Below are 15,063 nucleotides of genomic sequence, written 5' to 3' on the forward strand. Positions count from 1 at the left end.
TGTTTAGAGGAAGGTTCATATCAAAATCTCAAGATACAGGCAAGAATGGGGGAACACCTGATGTAGTGACACAGACTTTTTTGAGAGGAAATTTGGCAATTTCTATCAAAATGTTAAATGTTCATGGCTATATTAATATCAAAGAAGATTTCAGAGCAAAGAATATTACCAGGGATAAAGAGGGATATTTCAATTCAAGTAGACGTAACAATCCTAAAAGTGTTTGCACCTAATAAGAGAGCTTCAAAGTACATGAAGCAAAACTGATAGGATTGCACGGAGAAATAGAAAAATTTATAATTATAGTCAGACAATTTAATATCTGTAAAATGCAGTAATTAATAGAATAAAGAGACAGATCATCAGTAAAGATATGGAAGACTTGAACAATGCTATTAACCAACCTAAGCTAACTGACATTTATAGAATATTCTACTTTATAACAGCAGATACACATTTTTTCAAATGCACAGGTAGCATTTATCAAGGTAAACCATATGCTAAACCATAAGACAAATCTCAATAAGTTTAAAAGGATTAAAATCATGCAAAGTGGTATATAAATTATACCTCAGTTTTGTTTTTTTTAAAAGTCATACAGAGTATGTTCTCTGACCACAATAGAATTAAACTAGAAATCAAAAACAAAAAGAATCTAGAAAAAACTCCCAAATATTTGGGAAGTAAATAACACACTTCTAAATAACACATGAGCTACTAAGAATTCAAAGGAGGGGCTGGGCACTGTGGCTCGCACATTTAATTCCAACACTTTGGGAGGCTGAGGCCGGTGGATCATTTGAGGCCAGAAGTTCGAGACCAGACTGACTAACATGGCAAAATCCATCTCTACTGAAAATACAAAAATTAGCCGGACATGGTAGCACACACCTGTAATCTCAGCTACTCTGGTGGCTGAGGCACAAGAATAGCTTGAACCCAGGAAGCAGAGGATGCAGTGAGCCAAGATTGTACCACTGCACTCCAGCCTGGGTGACACAGTGAGACTTTGTCCCCTGCCGGCTCCCCCAAAAAAAAGAATTCAAAGGGGGGTATTAGAAAGACTCTCAAAGTAAATAAAAATGAAAACACATTTTATAAAAACCTGTGGGATGCAGCTAATGCAGCCTAAATCTGTGGGATGCAGCTAAAGCAGAAAGATATTTATAATGCTAAATACCTATTTTGAAAATAAAGATCTCCCATCAATAAGCTCCTATCTTACTGTAAAAGCAAGTGAAATCGAAGTTGAAGAACAGAAATAAAAAAGATCAGAGCAGAAGGCAATAAAACAGCAGGAAAACAAAAAAAATCAATGAAATTAAAGTGGGTTATTTGAGAAGATCAATAAAATAAAAAAACTTCCACCCAGACTGATCAGAAAATAAGAGAAAAATCTCAAATTACTATCAGCAGGAATGAGAGAGGTGGCATCACTACAGATTCCAAAATGTAAAAATAATCATAAGAGAATATAATAAACAACTTTATGCCGACAAATTTGACAACTTTCATAAAATGATCACATTTCTTGAAAGACACAAACTACTAAAGTTCACTCAAGGAGAAATCACTAACTTAAATAGCTATTTATCTACTAAACAAATTAAATTTGTAGCTTAAAAGCTTCCCCCACACACACCCACACACAAAACAACTCAAGATTCATATGGTTTTTTTTGTAAATCTGTGAAACATTTAAGGAAGAAATAATATCAATTCCATAAAAACTCTTCCAGAAAAGTGAAGAGGAGGGAATATTTCTGAACAACTTCCATGAAGCCAGCATCATTCTGATGCCAAAACTAAACAAAGACCATATAAGAAAAAAAAATTGTAGACTACTATTTCTTAGGAATGTAATGTAAACTTCTTGATTAAATTTTAGCAAATAAAATCCACAATACATAAAAAGGATAATACATCATGACCAAGTGGGTTTATCCCACTTGGGTTGAATTGTATTCCCGAAAAGGTATGTTAAAGTCCTAACCCCCGGTAGCTGTGAAAGTGGCCTTATTTGGAAATAAGGTGTTTGCAGCTATAATCAAGTTTGGATGAGATCACTAGGATGGACCCTAATTCAATATGACTGGTGTCCCGATAAGAAGAAAAAAAAAAAAACTGCATATGAAGACAGAGACACATAGGGAAAAATGTAATGGCAGAGGCAGAGATTGGAGTGACGCAGCAGCAAAGAATACCAAGAACTGACAGCCACCACCAGAAGCTAGGAAAAGGCAAAGAAAGATTCTACCTGGAGTCTCAGAGGGAGCACGGCCATTCTAACACTTGATTTCGGACTTCTTCTCTCCAGAACTCTGACAGAATAAATTTCTATTATTTTAAGCTACCCAGTTTGCACTAGTTTGTTACAGCAGCCCTAGGAAACCAATATACCATATTTAAAAAGCAATGCCAGTCAGAGCGTGGTGACTTACGCCTGTAATCCCAGCACTTTGGGAGACCGAGGTGGGCAGATCACTTGATCCCAGCATATCGAGACCAGCCTGGGCGACATGGCATAACCCATCTCTACAAAAAATACAAAAAGTAGCTTGCATGGTGGCACAAGAGTCAGATCCTGTCTCAAAAAAAATTAAATTAAAATTTAGAAAAGCAATACCACATGATCATCTAAGCAGGTGCAGGAAAATAATTTGTCAAAATCCAATATGCATTTCTGACCAAAACTCTCAGCAAACTAGGAATAGAAGGGGGTCTCTTAATAAAGGGCATCTACCAAAAATCTGTAGCTAAGAGCAAGCTTTTTCCCTAAGATCAGAAGATGGCAAGATGTCTACTCCTACCCCTATTCAAGGTACTGGATATACAGTGCAATAAGAAAAGGAAATTAAAGGCCTCCAAATTGGAGAGGAAGAGGTAAAACTGTATTAAAGATGACATGATTGCTACTTAGAAAATTCCATGAAATATATTTTTTAAAACTAGTAGATCTAATAATGAGTTTAGCAAGATTTCAGGATACAAGATCAATATAAAAATTAAATTGTATTTCTATAACCTAGCGATGAAGATTTAGAACTTGAAATTTTAAAACATCACTATATTAGCATGGAAATATGAAATTTGAAGGCTTAGTCTAATTTTTAAAATATGTAAGACCCATACACTCAAAGATAAAATACATTGCTGAAGGAAATGAAAGGAGATCTAAGCAAATGGAGAGAAATACAGTGTCACGGAATTTTGCAAAGACTCAAAATACTTAGGACATTAATTTTTCCCAAACTGATCTGCAGATTCAATGAAATCCCAATAGGTTTTTTTTTGTAGAAATTTACAAGTTGATTTGATGAACAGAACCTAGAAAAGCCAAAACAACTAAAAAGAAGAGAGTTGGAGGACTTACACTACCCAGTTTCAATGCACTTATGAGGCTATAGTAATCCAGACAATGTGGTATTGGTGTAAAGATAGACAAATAGATTGATGGAATAGAATGGGGTCCAGAAACAGACCCATACGTATATCATCGATTGCTATTGTTGATTTTCAAGAATGAAAAAAAAGGGAATTCAGTATAAAAATGATAGTCTTTACAAATGGTGCTTGAACAATTGAAAATCTGTTTTAGCTTTCTATGACTGCTGTAAAAAATTACCACAAAGTTTGTAGCTTAAAACCACACAATTTTATTACCTTAGAGTTCTAGAAGTCAGAAGTCTGAAATGAGTCCCACTGGGCTAAAATATGTTAGCAGGGGTGTGTCATTTTTGGAGGATCTAGGGGAAAATCAATTTCTTTACTTTTTCTAGCTTTTAGAGGCCACCTGCATTTTTTTTTTTTTTTTTTTTTTTTTAAGACAGAGTCTCGCTCTGTCGCCCAGGCTGGAGTGCAGTGGCTCCATCTCGGCTCACTGCAAGCTCCACCTCCCGGGTTCACGCCATTCTCCTGCCTCAGCCTCCCGAGTAGCTGGGACCAGAGGCACCCGCCACTACGCCCGGCTAATTTTTTGTGGTTTTTTAGTAGAGACGGGGCTTCACCGTGCTAGTCAGGATGGTCTCAAACTCCTGACCTCGTGATCCTCCCGCCTAGTCCTGCCAAAGTGCTGGGATTACAGGCGTGAGCCACTGCGCCCAGCCTGCCACCTGCATTTTTTAGCTTGTGTCCCGCTTCCTCCGTCTTCAAAACCAACAATGATGGGCCAAGTCCGTCTCACACTGCCATCCCTCTGTGTCCAGAATATATAAAGAACTCTCAGACTTTCATAAGAAAACAACCTAACTTTTAAAAATTGGGCAAAAGATTTGACTAGACACTCACTTTAGCAGCTATACAGACACCAATAAGCATTTGAGATAATGCTCATTACTATTAGCCATAAGGAAAATGTAAACGAAAAGCTCAATGAGATGCCATGATTTATTGGAATGTCTAAAATTAAAATGCCTGAACATATCAAGTGTTGGTGAGGGTGAGGAGAGCATGCAAAATGGAACTGTCTTACACTTCGAATGTAAAATGGTAGAATTATTTCAAAAAACAGTTTGGCAGTTTCTTAACTAAGTAAACATACACTTACCACGTGACACAATCATTCCACTCTTGGTATTTACCCAAGAAAAATAAAAGCATATATCCATGTAAAGACTTGTACACATATGTTCATAGCAACTTCATTTATATTAGCCAACACCAGGAAGTGATCAAAAAATCCATCAACAAGCGATCAGATAAACAAAGTATGATACATCTATACAGTGGAATACTATGCAGGACTTGGATGAATCTCAGATTAATTATGGAGAGTGAAAGAGGTCAGACAAAAAAGAGTGTATTCTAGGTGATTCAATTTTTATAAAATTCTAGGAAATGCAAAGTAACCCATACTGACAGAAAGGGATCAGTGATTGTCTGGAGATGACCAGAGTCACGGACTGGGAGCTGAGGGGAGGGAAAGGGGAGTTATAAATGGGAACGGCATAACTTTTGGAGGTGATGGATATGTTCTTGACTGCAGTGATGGTTTTATGGCTGTATGCTTATGTCAAAACTGATCAAATTGCACACTTTAAATACATGCAATTTGTCAAATGTCAATTATACCACAATAAACTGTTTTAAAAAGCAATTTTTTAAGTAAATGGGATAAAGCTACATGTGCTTATAAGGAAATACCGGTTATCTTGAGGGAGTTTTATAGTCTATAAAATAGCTAAATTTTCATAATGTGGATTCTTTACAATGATGTGTGAGAGAGAGACAGGGAGAAAAGCATCACCTGGAGAAACTTTTTCACATGATGCATAAGAATGCCAGAGTGGAGAAAGGAAGAGCTATGTTCAGGTCTATGTATTTAGAAAAAACTCCCAAGGCATCTTGACACAGACCCCCTTTCCTCCACCCCTACTCAGAGATTTAAAGGAAGGAAGGGACAGGACAGGACAAGATGGAAGAAGTGTTTTCGGAAGGTAGATGAGCCTAGAAGATTGGAAGAAGGAGTTCGGAGTCCGTAGAATAGTGTAGAAGTACTTCAGTGAAGCTGTGGCTGTGACTGAAATGGAAAGCTGTGGAAGGCAATGAGAAAGGAAACATAATAGCATGTGTTGATGCCTTATATACGGAGAGAAGCAGGTGTGGGCAGGAAAGAGGGAGCAGAGGTAAGCAGGAGTCCAGGAAGCCTCCTAGGTTACACTAGGTAACTGAGAGAGAACAATGGCACAACCAATAGGAAAACTGGCTTCTGGAGGAGAAATTCTTCCTCTAGAGAGAGAGGAGAAAACAATCTGGGGAAAGATGGGGAAAGTGACTAAGATATTACTTGATCGAACACTTCATTCCAACAATGAGAAGACTGAAAAGTAGAGACTAAAGTGACTTCCCCAAAGTCCCACAGCAGACCCCAGAATTCATGAGTCCTAGGCTGGTTCGCATGCTGTTTCCCTATCGCACACATTTCCTCGCCTATGTTAGGAGTCTGAAGTGATGATGGGCATCCAGGTGGTAATGTCCAATCAGCAATTAGCAATGTCCAATTACTATGGTGATGTCCAATTGGCAGAGCAGCTGAGAGAGGGCTTGGCAACTGGGAATATTGATTAAGGAGCTAGGAACTGGCTGAAGCACCAAGAATGAATGAGATAAAAGATTTTCTATCCACTTCCATTAACTTTCCTTTTTGGATGAAATTATCTATCTGTATCTCCTGCTTTCTACTCAAATGAAATGTGCCTTAGAACCAGCACCTTTTCCCACTTTTCTGAGTTCTTTATTCTAATTTCACAGACTAGAATCTGAGAGGCTTGTGGGGTTCCTCCCCTTCCTCTACTTCCTGCATCCATGCTATCATTAACCCTGTGTTTTCCTTTGAAAGAATATCCATTGCTCTCTTTTCCCTCTAATGCCATCCTAGCCCAGCCTTCAGCTCTATGGTCTTGAATTTCTATAACAGCTTGCCAACTGGCCTCCCCAGGCAAAGTGGGGAAGTGAAGCCAATGATGGAAAGAAGCAATAGGCCAGAGAGACAAGTCACAGGAATATGTTGACCATGTAGACTAGGGGAGAGGGTGTCAGGAAGGAGACAGGGGTCAAACATGTCAGATGCCACAGGGAAGTGAGGGGCAGAAAGGATTAAGACATGGAGAACTTGGGTAAGTGGCAGGATTTAAGTGCGCTTCGGTAGAGAAAGAGGAGCATATAACTGGGTTATAGGAGACAGTGTGTGGTGAGGGAGCAAAGCAGAGGATAGAACCATACCACAGGCAGGACAGGGGCCAGTGTCTGGTGAGGGGATGGAAGCAGCAAAGAGGAATCATCTCTTCATGAAGTGTGGGCAGTGGGCAGTGAAAAAGAAAAGAAGAGAGTAGGTAGACAGGATGGTCAGGTTTCCAAATGTTTATTTTTTTGTTGTTTTCAAAATGGAGCAGCTGTGCATAGCTAAAAAGCTGCGGGAAAGACACAGCAGAGAGAAAAAGAAAGGAATAGAGAATTCTGAAGCCAGAAGAATATCAGCATCACTCAGATCGTGGAAGGGTGGGTGTCTCCCCTGCTGAAGTGAGCAGCCGGCACCCTGAAGAGTGGTCTGCATAGAGGAAGCTGGCGGAAGATATTTGGGCCTCAAATCTTGATTCCCAGCCCTCAGTCCATACTACACAGGAAATTTCTAACAGAAAGCTGTTTCCTTTGTCACACTATTTTCTGTTTAGAGTGAGGACAGAAAGTAACCTGTCATCTTCTTTTTTTTTTTTTTTTTTTTTTTTTTTTGAGGCGGAGTCTCGCTCTGTCGCCCGAACTGGAGTGCAGTGGCCGGATCTCAGCTCACTGCAAGCTCCGCCTCCCGGGTTTACGCCATTCTCCTGCCTCAGCCTCCCGAGTGGCTGGGACTACAGGCGCCCGCCACCTCGCCCGGCTAGTTTTTGTATTTTTAGTAGAGACGGGGTTTCACCGTGTTAGCCAGGATGGTCTCGATCTCCTGACCTCGTGATCCGCCCGTGCCCGTCTCGGCCTCCCAAAGTGCTGGGATTACAGGCTTGAGCCACCGCGCCCGGCCTTTAACCTGTCATCTTCTTTTAACAATTCCAAGGGAATGCCAAAACATCCCCTGGTCTTGGCCTTGCTTGATATACAGTTGTTGACAGCCCCAAAGTTCTTCCTGACCTCTACACTTAATCTTTCCTGCTGCAGTGGAAGCCCATTCATTCTCATCCTGTCTTTGGGGGAAGCATGTGGTGACCAAAAACCTGCCTGAATCAGGAAATCTCCAGGAGGTAAAATCATGTCCATTTCCTACAGATCCTCAGGAAGCTGCCCTTACAGACACCACACTCATGTTCCCTGTCAGCCTTCACCTACTCAGAAGAGACAGGAGAACTCAACAAACTAAAGAACACTCAAATATGCCTCAGTCTCCACTGGCATTTTAAAGGAAAGACCCCCTTAATCACCTCAGAGATGCAGGTCCCAGGAAGCCAGAGGAATGATGCAGCTGATAAACTAAAACACACCTTAAGCTACCCACAGAGAATTAGGTGTACTTAAGAAGTGGCCAGACACGCAATCCAGTCATTCCAGGAAACTCTCTGTCACAAGTGGCCCCAAGGAGGAGTGAGGTTTCCTTTCTGATGTCATCCCACGAGATGAGGAGGATCTGCCAGGCATCCTGGAGGACATGTCATACAACAAGTGACAAGAAAGGACCAAGATGTGGAAAAGAAAGTGAGAAACAGGGAAGTTATGATGAAAAAGGAATAAAGACAAATGTGGAGGAAAGATGGTGATATGAAGACAAAAAGAAGAAACACAGACAAAGCGCATGCTCAAGGGAGAGAATCTCCTTCTGCTGTTCACTTAGAGTAGGGGTCTTGTAAATAAAGTTTTATCAGAACAAAGCTGTGCCCATTCATTTACTTAGTGTTTATGGCTACTTTTTTGTTACAAGGGCAGAGCTGAGTAGTTGCAACAAAGACCATTTGGCCTGCAAAATAAAAAATATTTACTATCTGGCACTTTAAAAAAAATGTTTGCTGACCCCTGACTTAGAGTAATAACAACAACCTTGCAACTTCCCCTAATACTGATAGGCTCTCTGTGGTTCTTCAACTACTCTTCAGGATAGTTGTTATTTTCAGAAACTATTGCCCTGAAGGAAACCAAAACTAGAGCCAAGCAATGGGAAAATTAATCAGAGCTGTAGCTTAGAGAGTGACCAAAGTAAAATCACTCCAAGATACAAAAGAAATTACCAAGCTAAATAACAAGTCTGGTTCACAAAAAGACTGCTATAAAGACTTGGAACCAACCCAAATGCCCATCAACGATAGACTGGATAAAGAAAACGTGGCACATATACACCATGGAACACTATGCAGCCATAAAAAAGATTAGTTCATGTCCTTTGCTGGGATGAAGCTGGAAACCATCATTCTCAGCAAAGTAACACAGGAACAGAAAACCAAACACCGCATGTTCTCACTCGTAAGTGGGAATTGAACAATGAGAACACATGGACACAGGGAGGGGAACATCACACACCAGGGCCTGCCAGGGGGTGGGGGGTTAAGGGGGACATAGCATTAGATGACGGGTTGATGGGTGCAACAAGCCACCATGGCATGTGTATACCTATGTAACAAACAAACACGTTCTGCACATGTATCCCAGAACCTAAAGTATAATAAAAAGAAAGGAAAACTACTATATTGACAATAAAATAAGGTCTCAATGTCTATCCAGAAAAAAAAAATACTACTATAGATGGAAAATATACATGGGGGAGGAGGCAGTATGTGTGTATATAAAATATGGTTTTAGATTGATAAATACTAATCAGAAATATATAGAAAAATATATATGTATATTTTTGTATATATTTTTTCTCCTGATTATTAGTTAACAAAACTAAAATCACAATTGTTTCATGCTGAAAGGTTGATATTGTATGGTACCCAAGGGAGAAAAAAGAGTCAGTATAACACATAAACAATAATGTAAAATTGAAATGTAGATAAGAAGTAAATTTGTGAGAAAGAAAAAACTGTTTCTGTCATCTTCTGATACTGACATGAAGGCACAAGTTTGAAAGTGGCATTTTTAATACAACTATCCAAAGTTCTTTCCCCCTGCCCCCGTAGAACCAGGGTCTCCTCATGTTGCCTAGGCTGGTCTCAAACTCCAGGGCTCAAGCAATCCTCCTGCCTCAACCTCCCAAAGTGCTGGGATACAGGCATGAGCCGCCACACCCAGCCTATCCAAGGTTCTTGATAGCATGAGACTGAGGAGGGAAGCGGATGGGGGTAAAGGATGAACACCATCCCATGAAACATGAAACAGGCTGATCTAGAGCTTTTGCAGAGAAATTAAAGAGACAGGTTAAAGTCACATATCTCTAGCATTTGGCACATATTTTCCCACTATTTTCTCCCGATGAATTCTCTCCACACTATAAAGTCATCCCATCCCATCCCATCTTGTCCTGCCCTCTCCTCAACATGTACGCACATGTGAACACACACACACACACACATACACACACATACACACACATGCTCTATTCCAGGCACAAGATTCTACTCTTCATTCTCTCATTTATCCAGCAATCCCTGACCTGTTCTCATCTCTAGGCTTCTGCTCAAAGGCACAGACCCTGCTGGGTACCTACCCCAAATCTATTCTGCCCTGCCTTGCTACTAACAGAACTACGATAATATTCAGGAGGGCAATATGTCCAGCTACAATGCTCACCTGCTCAGACTCCTTTGCATCTAGGGGTGGCCATGTAACCTGTTTCTTATCATGAAATATGAATGAAGAAAATGTCTGCTAGGGATTTGGGGAAAACTTTTGCCCTCCTCATACAGGCTCCACCTTCTCCCCACCCTTCCTTCCTTTCTTTCCTTCTTCACTTTCTTTCCTACCCTTTTTACTTTCTCCTTTTACCTGCCTTGTGCACAACATGAGGCTTGAGGTGGAGCAACCATCTTGGGAATACAGATCAACAAAGCCACAGGCTAAGGATGGTGGAGCAGAAAGAGAAAAGAAGCCTGGGGCATTGATGGCTCCTTGAAGTTCTGCATTAGCCTTGGGCTTCTTGTGTGTACGTCTCTGTTTAGCTAAGTCCCTGTAGTCAGGTTTACGTAGTGAGTGGCCTAATGCAACTAATTACCACGCCCTTACTCTCCCTTCTACCTGGAAAGAAATTCTCCCCACCTGATAGCCAATTTTTGAAGTCCTGTACTTCCTTCAAAGCCCACCTTAAATCCTACCTCCTTCAAGTGGACGTTCCACAATGCCTCAAAATCCCTCTCTCTCTCCTGTAGTCATATAGGGCACAATTAAAATCATTAAAATAGTATACCCATCTGCTTCATATCATAAGTATTCATGTCTATTTATTCATACATCCTCTCCCTAGACTGAGAGCTGCCAAGGGCACAGATTCTTTTTCACTCATTTTGAATGCCCTGCAGCCCCCAGCACAGTGCCCAGAGCAGGCACTCAGTAAAGGATTGTTGAATTTCTTTGACTGCACAAATGCTCCTTACTTCCCAAGTGTATGCTATGGATCATATTAAAACACTCAGCTTCTATGTAGATGGGATGGGAAAGTTAATAATTAGGAAAATAAACTTCAGAAATCCTAGTCATGTCTGACCATGTTTTGACAGTTCAAAACTGTGTGGCCCTGTTGCTGACTAATTGCCCAGATATACACACTAAGGTAAAAAGAAGGCACAGAAATGAGAGGGTATAGAAAGCCCAAAACTGGTCTATATATCATCAAACTAGAATGCTGGTTTCACCAAACTCAACTTCAAACCAGTATCTATTAGAGGCTGATTTGTATCCAAAGTAGTTAATATAACTTATTGTATTGTAATTCCAGTTACACTTCTACTACTTATTTAATGCATTTCTTTTGGTTGACAAAAATTTATTGGCCATCTATTATGTGCCAAGTCCAGGTGATAGCCATTGCTGGTTATCTGTGACTGAGCAATTTCCTGAGACACAGGAATTTTCAGTGCTGAAGCTAGGAGAGCTCCAGGCAAAACAGGATGGTTGGACACCAAAGAAGCACTGAGCTTGATGCCTGAAATAAAGCAGTAAAAACGACAGATGTTGGCCCTGCCCATGTGGTTTTTATTTGGCGTTCCTAGCAATTAAAAGTAATTGCATCCTGTAACTATATTTTCAAATCATACATGTTAAAGTTTATTAAACAGCAATCAAGGCCATCCAACACTTCCAGGTGCTAACACCATAAAATCTCCATAGTAGAGTTGGCTGTGTGTGTGGAGGGAAGAAGGACTTTGGAACAGGAGGGTAAGCCGAAGTTCAGTTCATTAATGTAGTCATTGTTCTACCGGCTGTGAATTCCAACCAACTTTAATCACAGCCTGAGCCAGTTGTCTGTTGTTCTTGGATCAGCAGGCATGCTCCATCTTCAGGTTCTCAGTCCTCTTTGTGATACTAATTTTGACCTGTTGGTGGGACTGTGCCTTCTTTGGAAAGGACCAGGAAATGTCAACTTTTCCTGTGGGAATGTGGAGGTAATCTGATGGTGGCATCTGCTGATATGGCCACCACAGCTGGCTGGAGCTGACTTTTTCTTCGTCATTCTTCCATATTCATTCTTCCTATAGCTGGGTACTGGGCCCTCCCATTTTTGGCATATGGATGACATATTTTCCCTTTTAGAATGCCAGTCCTCCCAGATAGATAATACATATTTCTGAGCTTAATAATCTGAAGATCCTATCCTTCCATAGGAGCCACCTACTCAACAAAAACTGATGGTCCTGGTTCCTCATGGAGTACTTCTTATGCTACGGCAAACTTTTCTCTCTAATCTCCAGCCTTCACCTCTGCTAGGCTTTCATAACAACCACCATTGCTTTTCTACTATTGGCTGGGCATTTTTATATCCGTTATTTTATTTAAACTGGACAACAACTCAAAGTAGATATTGTTACCCCCACTTCCAGATGAAGAAACTGAGGGGCAAAGAAGTTAGGGAACTTTCAGCTACTCAGAAGGCTGAGGCGGGAGAATGGCGTGAACCCGGGAGGCGGAGCTTGCAGTGAGCCGAGATAGCGCCATTGCACTCCAGCCTGGGCGATGGAGCAAAACTCTGTCAGAAGAAGGAGGAGGAGGAGGAGAAGAAGAAGAAGAGGAAGAGGAAGAGGAGGAGGAAGAGGAAGAAGAGGAAGAGGAAGGAGGAAGAAGAGGAAGGGGAAGAAGAAGAGGAGGAAGAGGAGGAAGAAGAAGAGGAGGAAGAAGAGGAGGAAGAAGAGGAAGAGGAAGAGGAAGAAGAAGAAGAAAAGAAGAAGAAGAAAGAAGAGGGAGAGGGAGAGGGACAGGGAGAGGAAGAAAGAAGAAGAAGAAGAAGAAGAAGAAGAGGAGGAGGAGAAGAGGAAGAGGAAGAGAAGGAGAAGGAGAAGGAGAAGGAGAAGGAGAAGGAGAAGAAGAAGAAGAAGAGAAGAAGAAGAAGAAGAAGAAGAAGAAGAAGAAGAAGAAGAAGAAGAAGAAGAAGAAGAAGAAGGAGAAGAAGAAGAAGAAGAAATAGTTAGGGAACTTTCCCTGGGTCACACATTATAAATGGACAGAGTAGAAATTGAAGCTCACTTGATCACTCTTTTCTGAGGGTTGATTTGATGACCTGGGAGGGAACAGATCTTGTATGCTTGAAAAGAGCCTGTATATCTTGGATGCTTGAAAATAAGTGTGAGGAAGATTTCAAGGGAGAAGCAATATTGTGTCTACTGACTTCTAAATTTTGCTTAGTGAGGGGGTGGGTGTGCCAGGGAACACTGCCAATCAGGGAGAAAGGCCTGACAAAAACCCTAGTTTACTGCCTTGCACTAGATCAAATGTTAGTTCATACCTATATGTGAGTTTGTGCTTTGAAGCAATAAGAAATTAATTTTAAAATGGTCTTAGGAGGTTTTTAAAGGACAAATTTACAACAAGTAAAACTAAAATGCTTAATTTCATTTCCATGGAATTTTTATGGCAAAGATGTTTTCAGTGATCTGGAGCCACTCTTTAAAAAGACACAGACCAATGAAGTTGGAGAGTCTTATCTTTTATGGTGAGGCAGCGTCAACATTGAGGCACAGCACTGAAGGTCCCAGAGCCTGACCCCATCGCTACATTAGCACAGTGGTCAGGATAGTCCAGGGATCCCAGAATGAGCATTTACAAATGAGGAAAATGATGCCTACAGCAACATGTCAACAATGTCTTGCAAACTACCTGGTTTATAATAGGTGCTCAATAATTTTATTGAATAAAGGAACAAATAAATGAAACAAGTGATTTTCCAGAAGGTCACACAAACAGGAACAAAAATCCAATGTTCTAAACCTTCACTCCATCTCTTAATCTAGTCGTGTCATCCTCTGGGTGAGCCTAGCCCACTTTAAAATGGATATTCAGATGTTGGAATGAATAGAGCAGTGTGCCTGACTTAAGTAATATCAAAATTTTAATTAGAGATGTGGAAAAGATGGAGTCGATAAAGCTCCCCTGTTATCCAGAGACCATGACCATTCTGGGTGGTTGGTTTCATTTCTAATGCACATCTGCTCTACCTCACCAATTGCTTTGCGCAATATGCAGTTCACATTACAAAGTCAACAATTCTTTATCATCTGTGTGGTCAGTCACCCTTTTATTGTCCCTCCCTTGTAATTGTTTAAATCTGGCCTCCCCTGCCACATTTCTTGGCTGCCTACTCTCCCTGCTCCTGTCAGTCAGGTTGTACTCAGGGAATGCAAATGCACAGAGAAAGTCCAGAGTCAATTAGAACTAGTTAGGTGTTTTATCAGCTGCTTTGGATTATCCGTACCCTCTGTGGATACACGGCATAGGCTAGTTGAACAACTACCCCTGGACTGGGGAGCGTTCTAAGATTCACACACAGCTTCCTATTGTCTGTGCTAATGGAGGTAAAGGGTGGTGTGAATGTACAACAGAGACATTTAAAAACCAAGGTATAGTTCACACACATTTTCATTCTACATTTTAGTGAGTGTTTACAACTTTATATACCTGTGCAATTATCACCATAATCAAGGCATAGCATACTTTCAACATCACAAAAAGTTTTCTTGTGCCATCTTAGCCAATCTGCCCCTACCTTGGCCCCAAGCAGCCACCAGTCTGCTTTCTGTCACTATAGATTAGATTTGTCTTTTCTAGTGTTTCACATAAATGGAAACAGAGAGTATGTATTCACAAGTTATTTTTACTTGACTTTGGAATGGTTTCTCCAATTTCCTTCCCAGCAATGTCTGGTTTAGGCTGATATTAAAATGTGTTCATGTTCCCTACATCCACACTGACTTGACAGGGTGGGCAGAGCTGGGACGTGGAAGAAACGTGAGAGGCAAGACGTGGAGGCTGATGAGCATAATTATTGGCAATGAGAAGGATGTTGGCTCTCCCCAGTATTTGTAGAATATGACAAAACAGTGTGCCCATGTTGTGCCCTGAACCTATTTTCAAGGTCATTCAATACAGAGTCTCCTAAATTTAACTGCCTAGGAATTGTGTGTGTTTTGCCTTGAATGGACATTTGGAAACTCCAGACTCTAGCCA

Source organism: Rhinopithecus roxellana, chromosome 1 (assembly GCF_007565055.1).
Source record: "Rhinopithecus roxellana isolate Shanxi Qingling chromosome 1, ASM756505v1, whole genome shotgun sequence".
Lineage (NCBI taxonomy): Eukaryota > Metazoa > Chordata > Mammalia > Primates > Cercopithecidae > Rhinopithecus > Rhinopithecus roxellana.